General features: G+C 42.8%; 1 long non-coding RNA gene across 2 annotated transcripts in view; it reads left to right on the top strand.

Moving 5' to 3' along the window:
* LOC139182198 (uncharacterized) overlaps nt 1-4,415 on the top strand; it is a 38,193-nt gene extending 33,778 nt beyond the window's left edge. For both annotated transcript variants that reach the window (XR_011565807.1, XR_011565808.1), the window contains one exon: nt 863-4,415. This is a non-coding gene — a long non-coding RNA (uncharacterized lncRNA). The remainder of the gene's footprint in view (nt 1-862) is intronic.
* Nucleotides 4,416-14,386: the final 9,971 nt, after the last annotated feature.

The following is a 14,386-nucleotide window of genomic DNA, read 5'->3' as shown; positions in this document are numbered from 1 at the left end:
CAGGGATCCTTCTTTGACCTCCTAGGTCTGTTTCCCTTTTAACATTCTCACATACCTCATATACACCTTCACTTGTGCTGTGCTGTGTCACTGAAAGTCGTGTCCAACTCTTTGCGACCTCACAGACTGCAGCCCACCAGGTTCCTCTGTCCGTGGGGGTTCTCCAGGCAAGAATACTGGAGTGGGTTGCCATGCCCTCCTCCAAGGGATCTTCCCAACTCAGAGATCGAACCCAGGTTTCCCACTCTGCAGGCGGATTCTGTACCGACCGAGCCACCAGGGAAACCCATACACCTTCACTTACCGCAATAGTCATTTTACATCAACATCTGTCTTCCTTGCTAGATTTTAAGCACTGATGGAGTAGGGATGGGCTTTAGGGGCTCACTATTAGTTTTCAGTGTCTGGCGTGGTGTCTGGTACATACTAGGACTCAAATCTTAGTTGACTGAATAAATGTTTTGAAAAAATCATGTGAAAAGGCCTAGTGGAGGTTCCTGTTCATTTGGGACTAACTTGAATGACTCTGGGACCTTGACTAAACTTTCAGTCACCCAGGTTTTCCCACGAACAGGTTCCATATTAAAAAGATAGCAGGCTTGTGACTGGTACCTAAAATATCTATGATCAGCTGTTTCCTGTTTCTGAATAAGTCTTGTGTGTGTGTGTACACATGTAAAGATACAAATAATATTTGACAATATTATGTAGTTCTGTTTTTATCTCATCCCTTGGAACCTTTAATAAGAGTTGCTAATAGTTAGGAAGCTGATTTCAGTACTAATGCATTTGCTTCCCTGGTGAAGACTGGTAAATTCTGTGAGGATAATGATCATTTCTTTCTCTTCCTTTCTCTCTACAGTGTCCAGCCCAGCACCTGGTATACAGAAAACATTCAGTAAATGTTCATTAAATTGTCACATGGCAAGAAGTAAAGCAATGTGGCAGAAAGAAGCAAAGGCAAAGAACTTGGGTTGGGAGCTGCCCAAGGATTATTTAACCCCACCATCTTCCCTGTCCAGGAAGACATTTAGGTACAGCCTAAACGTCTGCTGTTGTGGCTGCTGTTGGCCACCGAAGCAGCTCTTAGACCCATCTCCTTTCTATTCTGTATCCAAGATGTCCAGGGCCAAACCAGCCCACCCTTCTGGAGAAGGGTAGGGGCCATTCCCATGGTTCTCAGCCTGTGCTGTACATTAGGTCCTCCCAGAAAGCTTGTGGAAAAATACCATCTCTCTAGGGAGGGCCCCAGGTATCAGTATTCTGAGCAACTACCCTTGTGATTCTGCTACGCAGCCAGGATATAGACCCATAGAGCCAGACAAGAAGGACACTCAAGTGCTCATGGGGCTCCCCCTACTTTCATGGGAATAACTTGAAAACCAGGTAATGAGTCCCTGAGAAATTAACATATGGCTGTGGGTCGCCATGATGGCTGTCACTGCTGGAGAAGAGTGCATGGGACTGGGAGCAGCTCCACACCTGACTCCTGAGCCATGGGACTACCTCTGAGTGGTCTCAGGCTCGTGCTGCTTAAGTCCCCCTTGTGTAATCAAATCCATTTTTAAAGCACTGTGGTCTCAAAATCTGTTCTTCACACCTTCCAGTTACTTGAGCCAGAGGCAAGTGGAGTGGCATGATGCCATAGAAAGACAGGTGTGTGATTAAGGTCCGCTTATAGAGAAAACCTCAAGGGAAGTCACGTGCTGACAGTACTGGGAGTAGGACTTATAATAAGCTCTTGTTTATAGTTCATTAGAGTTCAATAGCTCAACAACCCCCTTCTCTCACTTCTGCTCCCTACTCTCCCATTCAATGGTTTCCCCTAATAGGGTTCTTTAAATGATTCTCTAAAGGTGAGGCAAGTCTACCACCCAGGTCCAGTTATAGTTTTAATGGTGTTTACACAGAGTAGCTCAGCTTGTTAGACCATCAAGCCTCAAGGACCGGCAGAGCATCTGCTCAGGGCTCTGTTAAATTAACCTTTAGTCAGTTTGCCCTAATTGACCCAGTGCTTCACTCCCAGGGCATCCTAAGTATTTAAAAGCATATAATGAAAGATCTGAATAGCCTGTAACCATGGTGGTTTAGGAGAGCTGCTACAGCATTCCTTTTGAAATATCCCACTGAATTAAAAATTATTTAGGAGATTTGGGGGGGGGGGTTAACAAAAATGAATTAATTTGGGAAGAGATTAATCTTAAAAATTTTTTTGGACCAAAATGTATGAACATGAAAGCACGTGTTTGGTACTCAAGGAAGACTTGCTGCAACACTGACAAGCCCTTCCCTGGTCAGTGCGTCAGTAGAAGCCTGTACGCCTCCGAAGCTTTCTTCAATAGAGGGACACAAGGTGACCTCAATGTGTCAACAGCTGTCACCTTGCACAGCAGAGGTGTATGGACATCAGAGAACCATCCCAGGCTTGGATTGGGCTCCAGCTTCGGCCAGTTTGCCAGCCAGAGCTGAATGGAGTACATGGCACAGGACCTGGAGTGGCAGTGTGTGTTTGTGTGTGTGTGTCTTTGTGCTCCATCGTGTCCCCCTCTTTGTGACCCCCTGGACCATAGCCTGCCAGGTTCCTCTGTCTGTGGAAGTTTTCAGGCAAGAATACTGGAGTGGTTTGTCATTTCCTACTCTAGTGGATCTTCCTGACCCACGGATAGAAACTGAGTCTTTTGCATCTCCTGTATTGGCAGATAATTCTTTACCACTGCACCACCTGGAGACCTGGGTTAAAATCTCAACTCTCACACCTACAGTTTTGTGACCCTGGTTAGTCTCATAACCTGGTTAAGCTTCCATGGTCACGTGTAAAATGGGCAGGATACTGGTACTCACCTCCCAGGGATGCTGTGAGGATTAACAAAGATAACACATGTACAGCATTCGGCATGCAGTAAATTTACAATTAATGTCAGCAAAACAAACAAAAAACAAAGCAAAACATTTCAAAACCCAGTCAATCAACAACCAAAATATGACAAGAAGCCCTGAAGAGCCACAGAAATTTTTTTAGCTACTTGAAACTGCCACTAACCCCTTCCACCCCAACCCTGTCTATGAGCATGCTAATTGCAGTGACCTCAAAGAAAAGTATACTTAGTATGTTCGAGTATATAATATGTTATAGGGACCTAAAATTCTAGTGCCTGTGGTAAATTCAGGACAAAACTGCAAAATGAGAACTGGCCCCTGGGTAGCTGCTGCTCTTAGAGGAGACTTCTAAAACTCACAAGTGTCAACAAGTGCCCTGTGTTTTTAATTTTCTTGGCCAGCACCACACAACATATAGGATCCTAGTTCCCCGACCAGGGATCAAATCCACAGCCTTTGCACTGGGAGAGCAGAGTCTTCATCACTGGACCGCCAGGCGAGTTCCTGAGTGCTCTGCTTTCTGAGCACACAATCAGACTACATTTTCCAGTCGCCCATGCAGCTAGCTGTGGCCACCTGATTGAATTCTGGACAATGAAAGCAAGGTGGGCCCCTCCACGCCTGGCCTGCTAAACGCTCCCAGGTGCAAGATTTGCTCTCTTTTCATTTACTGGCTGAATGGAGAGAACACCAAGGACGACAAGAGCCACAAAAGAGGCCAGCCCAGAGGGAAGACCCACCTCCTGCCTACGTTGGATTGTGACACAAATGAGAGAAATTCTTATTGCATCAAGCAACTGATACTTGTGGTGTGGTCATAACAGCTTGCCTTTCTTGATGGGTACAATGAGCTTTTCTAATCTTTAGCTGATCTCTTCAGGGTGGGTAAAGCCTCAGATAAGCAGTGAGGAGAGCCATCCTGGGTCTTGGCCCTTCCCACCCACTTCCTAATGGACCTAAATGGTCTCAGAGAGCTAAGAGTCTGAAAAGGAGGTCAATGATTCCTTCCTCTCTGACAATGACGCAATTGCTTCTGTGCCTGAGTAGAGTCTTGGCTGGGAAAGGCGCTTTGCTAAGCCCTAAAAGAGAAATGCCCGCTGCCCTTTCCCTTCTTTTCCTGGAGTTTGACTTATGCTCTGCCCTGCAGCTCAGCACTCTGCAGAAACTATTTGATCCAGTCCCTTAAACTAGTTCAGTGACTTTGACCAAGTCTCTTAACTACTTCAGGCCTCAGTTTCCTTATCTGTACAGTGGGAATAATGATTCACCTGCCAAAGAGAGTTCTTGTAATAATTAAAAATAACCACAGTGCCTGGAACTGCTCATCATACAAGAGGTTGTTACTTTTTAAGGTGTGTGCTCAAAACTTGGTACACTCCATGAATATTTGTTGAACTCTCCATGTGGGACTCAGAGGCTTGTGGGTAGACAGGGCTCTCCCTTCAATGCACCTATGCTCCAGTCCTGACACCCCCTGACTTCTCCCCACCCCTCCCACATCCTCAAACATACGCCTGGGCGTGACTTGGCAATATGAAATAGAAAACAAAGAAATGAAAAAAAATTATACACAGTGCGTAAAATGCAAATTGTGTGTGTGTGTGTGTGTGTGTATATATATAGTTTTATATATATAAATTGGGTGAGTGTAGAATTTTACTTTTTATAGTTCTATTGTATTTGATTTTGTTTTGTTATGATACGTTGTTTTACCTTTATAATTAAAAGGAAAAAATATGTTTTACTTGCTGCAAAAAAACCCAGAAAACAAAGAAATGAATTTTCAAAGGGATAGATTCAAAGGGTACCTGGGGCTAGACTTCCGCTCTTTCCCCGGGTTGTTATGTGGAGTCAGATATTCCTTCCTTAAGGAATTTCTCCCTAGTCCAAAGGTTGGCAGAATTCCTTGGTTAGACCCTTGGCAGAGAGAGTCAAACTCCAGATAGCTTTCAGTCAGTAGAAAAACTAAGACTTCAGTTACAGTTTAAGCCTGACTCCTCTGATCTAAAGGAACCTAGGGAGAAAAGAGAGGTCAGAATTCAGAATCATTACTCTGTTTCTTAAGTGTGAGGGGTGAGGGAAATTGGAAACCTTGCAGAGCAAGAGAGGCACAAATAATTATATGTTAATACTAGCAAAGACATGCTGAGGAAAAGGAGGCTAAGAAATGATCGCATCAGCTCCACTCAGATTTCATGGGGAAGTGGAGTGCCAAGCAGCGCACAACCACTGCCCTAGGGAACCGAAACTGAGCCTTAAAATGTTATTTTAAATTCTAGATGATGCCATTTTGCTTTTCAATTTTCAGTATCCCAATCACAGAATTGCACCTTGGTATACTTTCCTACTTAAGGTTCCCAGGGCTTGAAGGAAAGACATGTAAGGAATATTTTCATATTGTCTTTCACACTTAAATTCACATGTTCATGTCTAATGAACCAGAGGCTGCTGCTCTAAGTCAGAAAGCATTCACTGTTCAAGAACCAGAATGAAGTCAACACCATGTGATACCCATGGAATCACACTATTGGCCACTCTATTAAAGTGACAGGATGTTGGTCCTTTATGAAGGGTGGCATGAAAGGCTTGGCTAAGAAGTTGCAGTTAATAATAATAGTTTTTCTTTATTCTGTAGTTAGTAAACTGAGTCCTTGTGTAATATGATGAAGTTCTCATCTTACAGTGCAATAAGCATGATTTTAAAACAAAGTTTGTAAATTTTAAGGGTTCTGGCCCTAAAAATCTTAGTTTCATAAACTTTAAATTTACTCTCTCAAACAAAGCTCTCTCAATCAACAGCTTGATTCCCTGACTGTTGTCCCTATAACGAAAAATCAGTAGTTACAATTTCTAACAATTGCTGTTTACAGATATTCAATGCTGCATGTAAGTTGGTACAGACTTTCTGAAAAACTATTTGATGATATGTATCAGAAGCCTTATATGTGATCACAGGCTTTGACTCAGAAATTCCACCTCTGGGAATAGTATCCCAGTCAGGTATGTTTATCACAGCATGAAAGTGAAGAGGAACTAAAAAGCATCTTGATGAAAGTGAAAGTGGAGAGTGAAAAAGTTGGCTTAAAGCTCAACATTCAGAAAATGAAGATCATGGCATCCGGTCCCATCACTTCATGGGAAATAGATGGGGCAACAGTGGAAACAGTGTCAGACTTTATTTTTCTGGGATCCAAAATCACTACAGATGGTGACTGCAGCCATGAAATTATAAGACACTTACTCCTTGGAAGGAAAGTTATGACCAACCTAGATAGCATTTTCAAAAGCAGAGACATTACTTTGCCAACAAAGGTCCATCTAGTCAAGGCTATGATTTTTCCTGTGGTCAGGTATGGATGTGAGAGTTGGACTGTGAAGAAGGCTGAGCGCCGAAGAATTGATGCTTTTGAACTGTGGTGTTGGAGAAGACTCTTGAGAGTCCCTTGAACTGCAAGGAGATCCAACCAGTCCATTCTGAAGGAGATCAGCCCTGGGATTTCTTTGGAAGGAATGATGCTAAAGCTGAAACTCCAGTACTTTGGCCACCTCATGCGAAGAGTTGACTCATTGGAAAAGACTCTGATGCTGGGAAGGATTGGGGGCAGGAGGAGAAGGGGACGACAGAGGATGAGATGGCTGGATGGCATCACTGACTCGATGGACGTGAGTCTCAGTGAACTCCGGGAGTTGGTGATGGACAGGGAGGCCTGGCGTGTTGTGATTCATGGGGTTGCAAAGAGTCGGATACGACTGAGTGACTGATCTGATCTGATCTGATTTATATTAGATTCAAAGTAAAACTATTGAAAGATTCAATTATAGGGAACTTAGCAAATAAATTATAATAGAGCCAAATGATGAATTATTAAAAGAAAAAATGTTTTCAAAAGATATTTAATTCATGAAAAATTACTCATAATATAACCTTATTTGAGAAAAGGACACACACATCACAATATATATATAAAGTTTTCCATATGTATTTATATACATTTTTAAATGACAAAAGAAAACCTGGAAGAAAATACTCCAAATCAAATACGCAATAATCAAACGTTAATAGCATTTGTCTTTGGTGGTTAGGTTTACCAATGCGTTAATATTTCTGTTTTTATTAATTTTCTTAATTCATAAATGTATATATGCTATTAACATAGTATGGAAAAATTTTATTTAAACCACGCACACAATTATTATTTGACAAGTCATTAGCTGAAAAGATGATTACATTAAAAATAAAGCAGAACAGAGGCCAAATCTTTCACTACCCCCAACCTACTGACACAGTTACAGGGAATAAATTGGTGACCTGATTTTTGTCTCCTTTTTCCAGCTTACTTCTTGGTGAGCTGATGAAGCCAAACCAGATTCACTGTGATCCCCCAGGCCTGTCATCATCGTCATTGTCATCACTGTTGCTAACAGTCATTGGCAGTTATTGGGCATGTGCCAGGTGCCAGACATAGATGGAAGGGTTTTTCGTATTTTGTCAATTAACCCTTACAACAATACTTTGGAGCAGGTACTATTATTGCTTGTGTTTTACTGATGAAGAAACCAAGCCACAGAGAAGCTTGTTCAAGGTCACACAGTTAGTAAGGGGTAAAACTGGACTCAGACTCCAGGAGCCTGAAAAACTAACGCAAGGCCCTGTGCTTCACTACTTGTCAGAAATCAACAGACAATGTTGGAATTTTTGGAACTAGACTAGATTACAAAGTTTTGCATTTTTTTAAAATGAAGTTTTTTCAAATCAAACTCTATGTGATTTCAACATTGAAAAGAAATTTAGTTGAGTTGAGGCAGAAGCTGGGGTCCTTTATTGTGCCTTTTCCTCATTCCCACTGAAGTCACTGTAGTGCCTTAGCTTTGTGCAAGTCTTCTGAGAAACTCCTGTCCTGTTCCAACTTCTTCTACTTAGAGGTCACAATCCTGGGCCCAGAGCTTTAAAAGATCTGCCCTAGGGCTCCCAGTTAATACGTGCGTAAGTCAGTGCTTCACTAGTGTCACTCCAGAGTACACGTGTGTCTCACTCAGGACTCTTTCTTTACAAGGAAGAGAAACCCAACTCAAATTTGCTTATACGCAAGTGGGAATTTATTAGTTCAAATAATTAGGCAGTCCAAGGAGATGTTGGCTTCAGGTATAGCTAGATCCAGGAGCCCAATATCACACAGGAGGTTCTGTCCCTCCCTGTAGTCTTAGCTCTGCATCCTGTGAATTAAATTTCCATTCTCAGGAAGGCTCTCCACATTGTACACTTATACCCTAACAGCTCTAAAATGGGCAGGATTTCCGTATGGTAAACTGGATAGTCACTATCATCTGTGTATCCTTCCAGTTAAGACTGTGTATGGGTGTGTGTTAGTAGCTCTGTCGTGTCTGACTAATTGCAACCCCATGGACCGTAGCACACCAGGCTCCTCTGTCCATGGAATTCTCCAGGCAAGAATACTGGAGTGGGTTGCCATGTCCTTCTCCAATTTGTTGATCTTTATTCTGTTAGTCGTATAAGGATTAGGTTCCTCATTCCCCACTTAAAAGAGAGAAAAGAAATGAAGAGTGCTCAGTGGTCTTTAGCATGTATCCCCAGCCCCTGTAGGTGTGGTGGTAATGAGCTCCTCGTAGCCAGGCACTCTGGTTCATTGATCTCTAGGTCGATCTGTTCACCAGTACCATTCATCTTGATTACTATAGCACTATAGAAAGTCTTGAACTCATATATAGTATCATTCCTACTTGGTGATGGTAGTAACGGTGGGCAGTGGTGTTACTGCCATCCTCCTCCTCATTTACTTCCTCCCCACCCACCTCACCTTCTTCTTCTGTCAGATGTATTGATGTATAATTTAAATATAATAAAATTGACCAGTTTTAACTGTGTGATTTGATAACTTCTCACAGTATATGTGTAATAGGCACTTCCATGGTGGCTTCTCTGGTGGCTTCCCTGATGGCTCAGATGGTAAAGAATACACCTGTAATGCTGGAGACAAGAATTCGATTCCTGGGTTGGGAAGATCCCCTAGAGGAGGGAATGGCAACCCACTCCAGTATTCTTTCTTGGAGAATCCCATGGACAGAGGAGCCTGGTGGGTTATAGTCCATAGGGTTGCCAAGAGTTGGACATGACTGAGCTACTAACACACATACACACAGTCCTGTAATTACCACAATCATGGTAAAGAAGAGTTTCATCACTACCCAAAGTTTCTTTGTGCCCCTTTGCAGTTAATACTTAGTTCCCACTCTCTAGTTCCTACCAACAGCTTTCGATCAGGTTTTCCCTTTCCACAATTTCATATAATTGGAATTATACATACATTGTCAATTGTGTTTGATTTCTTTCACATACACAATGCCTTTGATGTTTGGTCCTGTTTTTGCATTTATGAGTAACTTATTCCTTATTGCTAAATAGTACTCCAATATAGGAATATACTACAATTTGTATGGACCTAACAGAAGCAGAAGATATTGAGAAGAGGTGGCAACAATACACAGAAGAACTATACAAAAAGAGCTTCACGACCCAGATAATCACGATGGTGTGATCACTGACCTAGAGCCAGACATCCTGGAATGTGAAGTCAAGTGGGCCTTAGAAAGCATCACTATGAACAAAGCTAGTGGAGGTGATGGAATTCCAGTTGAGCTATTCCAAATCCTGAAAGATGATATTGTGAAAGTGCTGCACTCAATATGCCAGCAAATTTGGAAAACTCAGCAGTGGCCACAGAACTGGAAAAGGTCAGTTTTCATTCCAATCCCTAAGAAATGCAATGCTAAAGAATGCTCAAACTACCGCACAATTGCACTCATCTCACACGCTAGTAAAGTAACGCTCAAAATTCTCCAAGCCAGGCTTCAGCAATACGTGAACCATGAACTCCCAGATGTTCAAGCTGGTTTTAGAAAAGGCAGAGGAACCAGAGGTCAAATTGCCAACATCTGCTGGATCATGGAAAAAGCAAGAGAGTTCCAGAAAAACATCTATTTTTGCTTTATTGACTATGCCAAAGCCTTTGACTGTGTGGATCACAATTAACTGTGGAAAATTCTGAAGGAGATGGGAATACCAGATCACCTGAACTGCCTCTTGAGAAACCTGTATGCAGGTCAGGAAGCAATAGTTAGAACTGGACATGTAACAACAGACTGGTTCCAAATAGGAAAAGGAGTCTGTCAAGGCTATATACTGTCACCCTGCTTATTTAACTTATATGCAGAGTACATCATGAGAAACTCTGGGCTGGAAGAAGCACAAGCTGGAATCAAGATTGCTGGGAGAAATATCAATAATCTCAGATATGCGGATGACACCACCCTTATGGCAGAAGGTGAAGAGGAACTCAAAAGCCTCTTGATGAAAGTGAAAGAGGAGAGTGAAAAAGTTGGCTTAAAGCTCAACATTCAGAAAATGAAGATCATGGCATCCGGTCCCATCACTTCATGGGAAATAGATGGGGAAACAGTGGAAGCAGTGTCAGACTTTATTTTGGGGGGCTCCAAAATCACTGCAGATGATGATTGCAACCATGAAATTAAAAGACGCTTATTCCTTGGAAGGAAAGTTATGACCAACCTAGATAGCATATTAAAAAGCAGAGATATTACTTTACCAACAAAGGTCTGTCTAGTGAAGGCTATGGTTTTTCCAGTGGTCAGTATGGATGTGAGACTTGGACTGTGAAGAAGGCTGAGTGCCGAAGAATTGATGCTTTTGAACTGTGGTGTTGGAGACTTTTGAGAGTCCTTGGACTGCAAGGAGATCCAACCAGTCCATCCTAAAGGAAATCAGTCCTGGGTGTTCCTTGGAAGGACTGGTATTGAAGCTGAAACTCCAATACTTTGGCTACCTCATGCAAAGAGTTGACTCATTGGAAAAGACTCTGATGCTGGGAGGGATTGGGGGCAGGAGGAGAAGGGGACGACAGAGGATGAGATGGCTGGATGGCATCACCTACTTGATGCACGTGAGTTTGAGTGAACTCTGGAAATTGGTGATGGACAGGGAGGCCTGGCGTGCTGCCATTCATGGGGTTGCAAAGAGTCGGACACAACTGAGCAACTGAACTGAACTGAACAATTTGTTTATCCATTCACAAGTTCATGGACATTTAATTGTTTCTACTTTTTTGGCCATTGTAAATAATGCTACAATGACAATTCATGTACCAGTCTTTGGATGGACATATTCTTTCATTTCTCTTTGTAAATATCTAGAATTGCAATTGCTGGTCCGTATGGTAAATTGTTGCTTAATTTTTAAAACAAGTGCCAAATTGTTTTCCAAATTGGCTCTGCCATTTTACATTCCCACAAGGAATGTATGAGGATTCCAGTCTTTCAACATCCTTCCCAAACTTGATATTATCTATCTTCTTTATTATAGCCATTCTAGTGAGTGTGTAGCTGTGTTTTATCCTGGTTTTAGTGTGCATTTCCTGTATCTAATGATGTAGAACATATTTTCATGCACTCATTTGCCATCTGTATTATCTTCTTGGTGGGGTGACTGTCCAAATCTTTCTCCCATTTTTTATGGTTTAAATATGAAATATAATATTTTAATTCTTAAGAAAAATCTTAGATTAATATCTTACATCATTGGACTAGAGAATTTAAAATTATAAATATAAGAATGGGAAATCATAAAGAAAAACATTAATATGTTGGATTATATTAAGGACTATGTTTCACCAAAAGTATTATACAGCTGAAGAGACAAACTGTATAATAGGAGAAGATATTTTCAAGGTGTATAAATAACAAGAATTAGCATCCAAAGATATAAAGAGCATCTATACATCAATAACAAAAACAAAAGCAACATATTCCATTAAAAGCATCAGAAAAGAAAATAGGAATGTTGAGTGAACACTAGAATATATTCTCAAAATCACTGGTAGTTCTGCATGCAAATTGAAATTGCAATGAGATACCATGTCTCCCCATTTTTAATTGGATTGTTTGTTTTCCTACTTGATGTGGACTAACTGTATCCCCCTCCACACCAGTTCATATATTGACAACCAAACCCCTAGTGTGATGGTACTTGGACGTGGGGCCTTTGGGAGGTTGTTAGGTTTAGATGAAGCCATGAAGATGGGGCCCTTGTGATGGGATTAGTCCCCTTATAAAAATATACCAGAGAGCTGGGTCTCTTTTTATCTGCCATGTGAGGACATGGTGAGAAGGGAGCCCTCTGCAAGCCAGGAAGAGATTTCTCACCAAAACTCAATATGCCGGCACGTTAACCTTAGACTTCTAGCGTCTAGTGTAGTGAGAAAATAAAGTTTTGTGTTTAAGCCACCCAGTCTATGAAGTTTTGTTATGGTAGTCAAGTAGACTAAGACACCACTGTAGAAATTCTTTATGTATAACATGATTTATAAATACTTCTCTGTGACTTGCCTTTTTATTTTCTTAACAATCCCTTTTGAAGAGAAAGCACTTTAAATTTGGGTAAAGTCCAATATTGATATTTTTTCCCCATCTGTTTCTCCTATTTTGTGTTCTTTGAGTAACATTTAAAAAATATCTTCCAGGGGAGAACAAGATGGTGGAGGAGTAGGTGGACGTGGAGTACATCTCTCTCCACAGATACATCAGGAATACACCTTCAGACACAGAAGTGCATGCAGAACACCAGCTGGGAGAGGACAGGAGTACTTGACCAGTGGAAAAGAATATATAGAACCACGGAAAACTCGGTAGGACAAAGGAACCAGGGGGGAAAAACAGAAGTGTTAGTAGGACTGGACCGGCCCTCAGCAGGTGGGGGAACTGAAGCAGGGGTCCGATCCTCACAGTGGGGTGATTGTCTGAATCAGAGAAGAAACATTTAAGGCTGAGAGTGAAACAGCCGATCTGTGGCAGGATAAATGGAATGAGAATCAGACAATCCTTGCCACAGCCATACATATGCCAGGCAGGAACGCAGGTCTCCTGGAAGGGGCAGTGGCTGGGAGCTGGAGGTTAGCGATTGTGGAGCAATCCCAGGGCAAGGGCTGCTGTTGACTGTGGATAGACAGACTGAGGGGATGTGAGGGAGGAGATCATGGTGGGAAATCCCCATGGAGGAAAGCCAGGCAACCATGGAAGCAAGGCAATACTGCTGAGTCATGTGTACGGGGTGGAGTCATCACCATAGCCTCTCTCTCTCCACAGGCCAGCATCAGCAGCTGAACAATAGTGCAGCTGGCCTATCAAATGCCTGATGCAATGAACTACAGAGTAGGACACCACCCAGGGTGCCCCTTTAATGTCTGATGTGCCAATCTACAGAGTAGGACCCAAGTCAGGGCGGCCTCTCTATGTGCCTGATGCATAAAACAACAGAGAAGGACCCCAGGCAAGGGATCCCTCTAAGTGTCTGAACCAGCAGAGCTACAGGGAAAGACTGGCCAAAGAGGCCTTCTGATTGCCAGCTACAAGAGGCTCGAAAAAAGACTGATAGGGCTGTAACTCCTGCCACGAAGGCAGTATGTGTCCCTGCACACTTGGCGCCACCAGGGTCCCCACAAGCCAAGCAGCTGCACCACCTTCACACTCATCTCTCATTGGGGCAGAGCTGCCACAGGCAAAAAAAAAAAAGTCTTGTGTTTATGCATGCGGGGTCACTTCGGTCCTGTCCAACTCTTTGTGACCCTGTAGAGTGTGGCCTGCCAGGCTTCTCTGTCAGAAAGGGGGTTCTCCAGTCAAGAATACTGGAGCATATTGGCCAATACTGGTTGCCATACCCTTCTAGAGCACTATATTTCCTACTACCCTAGCCGCCAACCCCCCTAAATACCTGGTGCTGCCAGAAACCCTGTGACCGAAGCAGCTGCACCACCACCACACCTGGCCCTCACAAGGGCAAACCCAAGCCCTTCAGGGCAGCCTCAGGAGCTAAACCCCAGTGGACAGCCCACATGCAGAAGTGGAAATAAAACCACAATTGAAACCCAGGGGCAGTGTGGCTAAGGAAGAAGACCCAAAACCTTCCCACCAGTTGTACAAGCTGCAGATTAAATCCACATGATCAACTAGGCAGACTCTGTGTCTATGGAATATATAAAAGGACATTGAGAGCTCCCACAAAAGAAAACACACTAGCCCTGATAGCTGTGGACTTTGGAGGCAAGAACACACAGGAGTAGGATGAGATTAGAATCTGAGCTGCCCCCATGGCAGGTCCAGAGATCAGCACAGTGTTGGAGGGCATCCTAGGGAAAGATCAAACCCTGAGCCTTTGGAGTGGGAGCACTGACTCCAAGACCCTAACTATCAGAGAACTAACCCTAGGCAGTATCAAATAGTGAGAACTCACACAAAGGAAACCACTTGAATACAAGACCTGGCATCACCCAACCGCCAGTAGCACCCCCTGTAGGATGCCTCATCCAAACAACAAACAAAACAAAAATACAGCAGACAAGAGTACCACCTCACTCAGCCTTGCCCATCAGAGGAAAAGCAAACAAAAACTCAGCACAAATCTCACCCTATACGAAGCTCACAC

Source organism: Bos indicus, chromosome 3 (genome assembly GCF_029378745.1).
Source record: "Bos indicus isolate NIAB-ARS_2022 breed Sahiwal x Tharparkar chromosome 3, NIAB-ARS_B.indTharparkar_mat_pri_1.0, whole genome shotgun sequence".
Taxonomy (NCBI): Eukaryota; Metazoa; Chordata; class Mammalia; order Artiodactyla; family Bovidae; genus Bos; species Bos indicus.
This window is presented reverse-complemented; position numbering and strand designations above follow the sequence as displayed.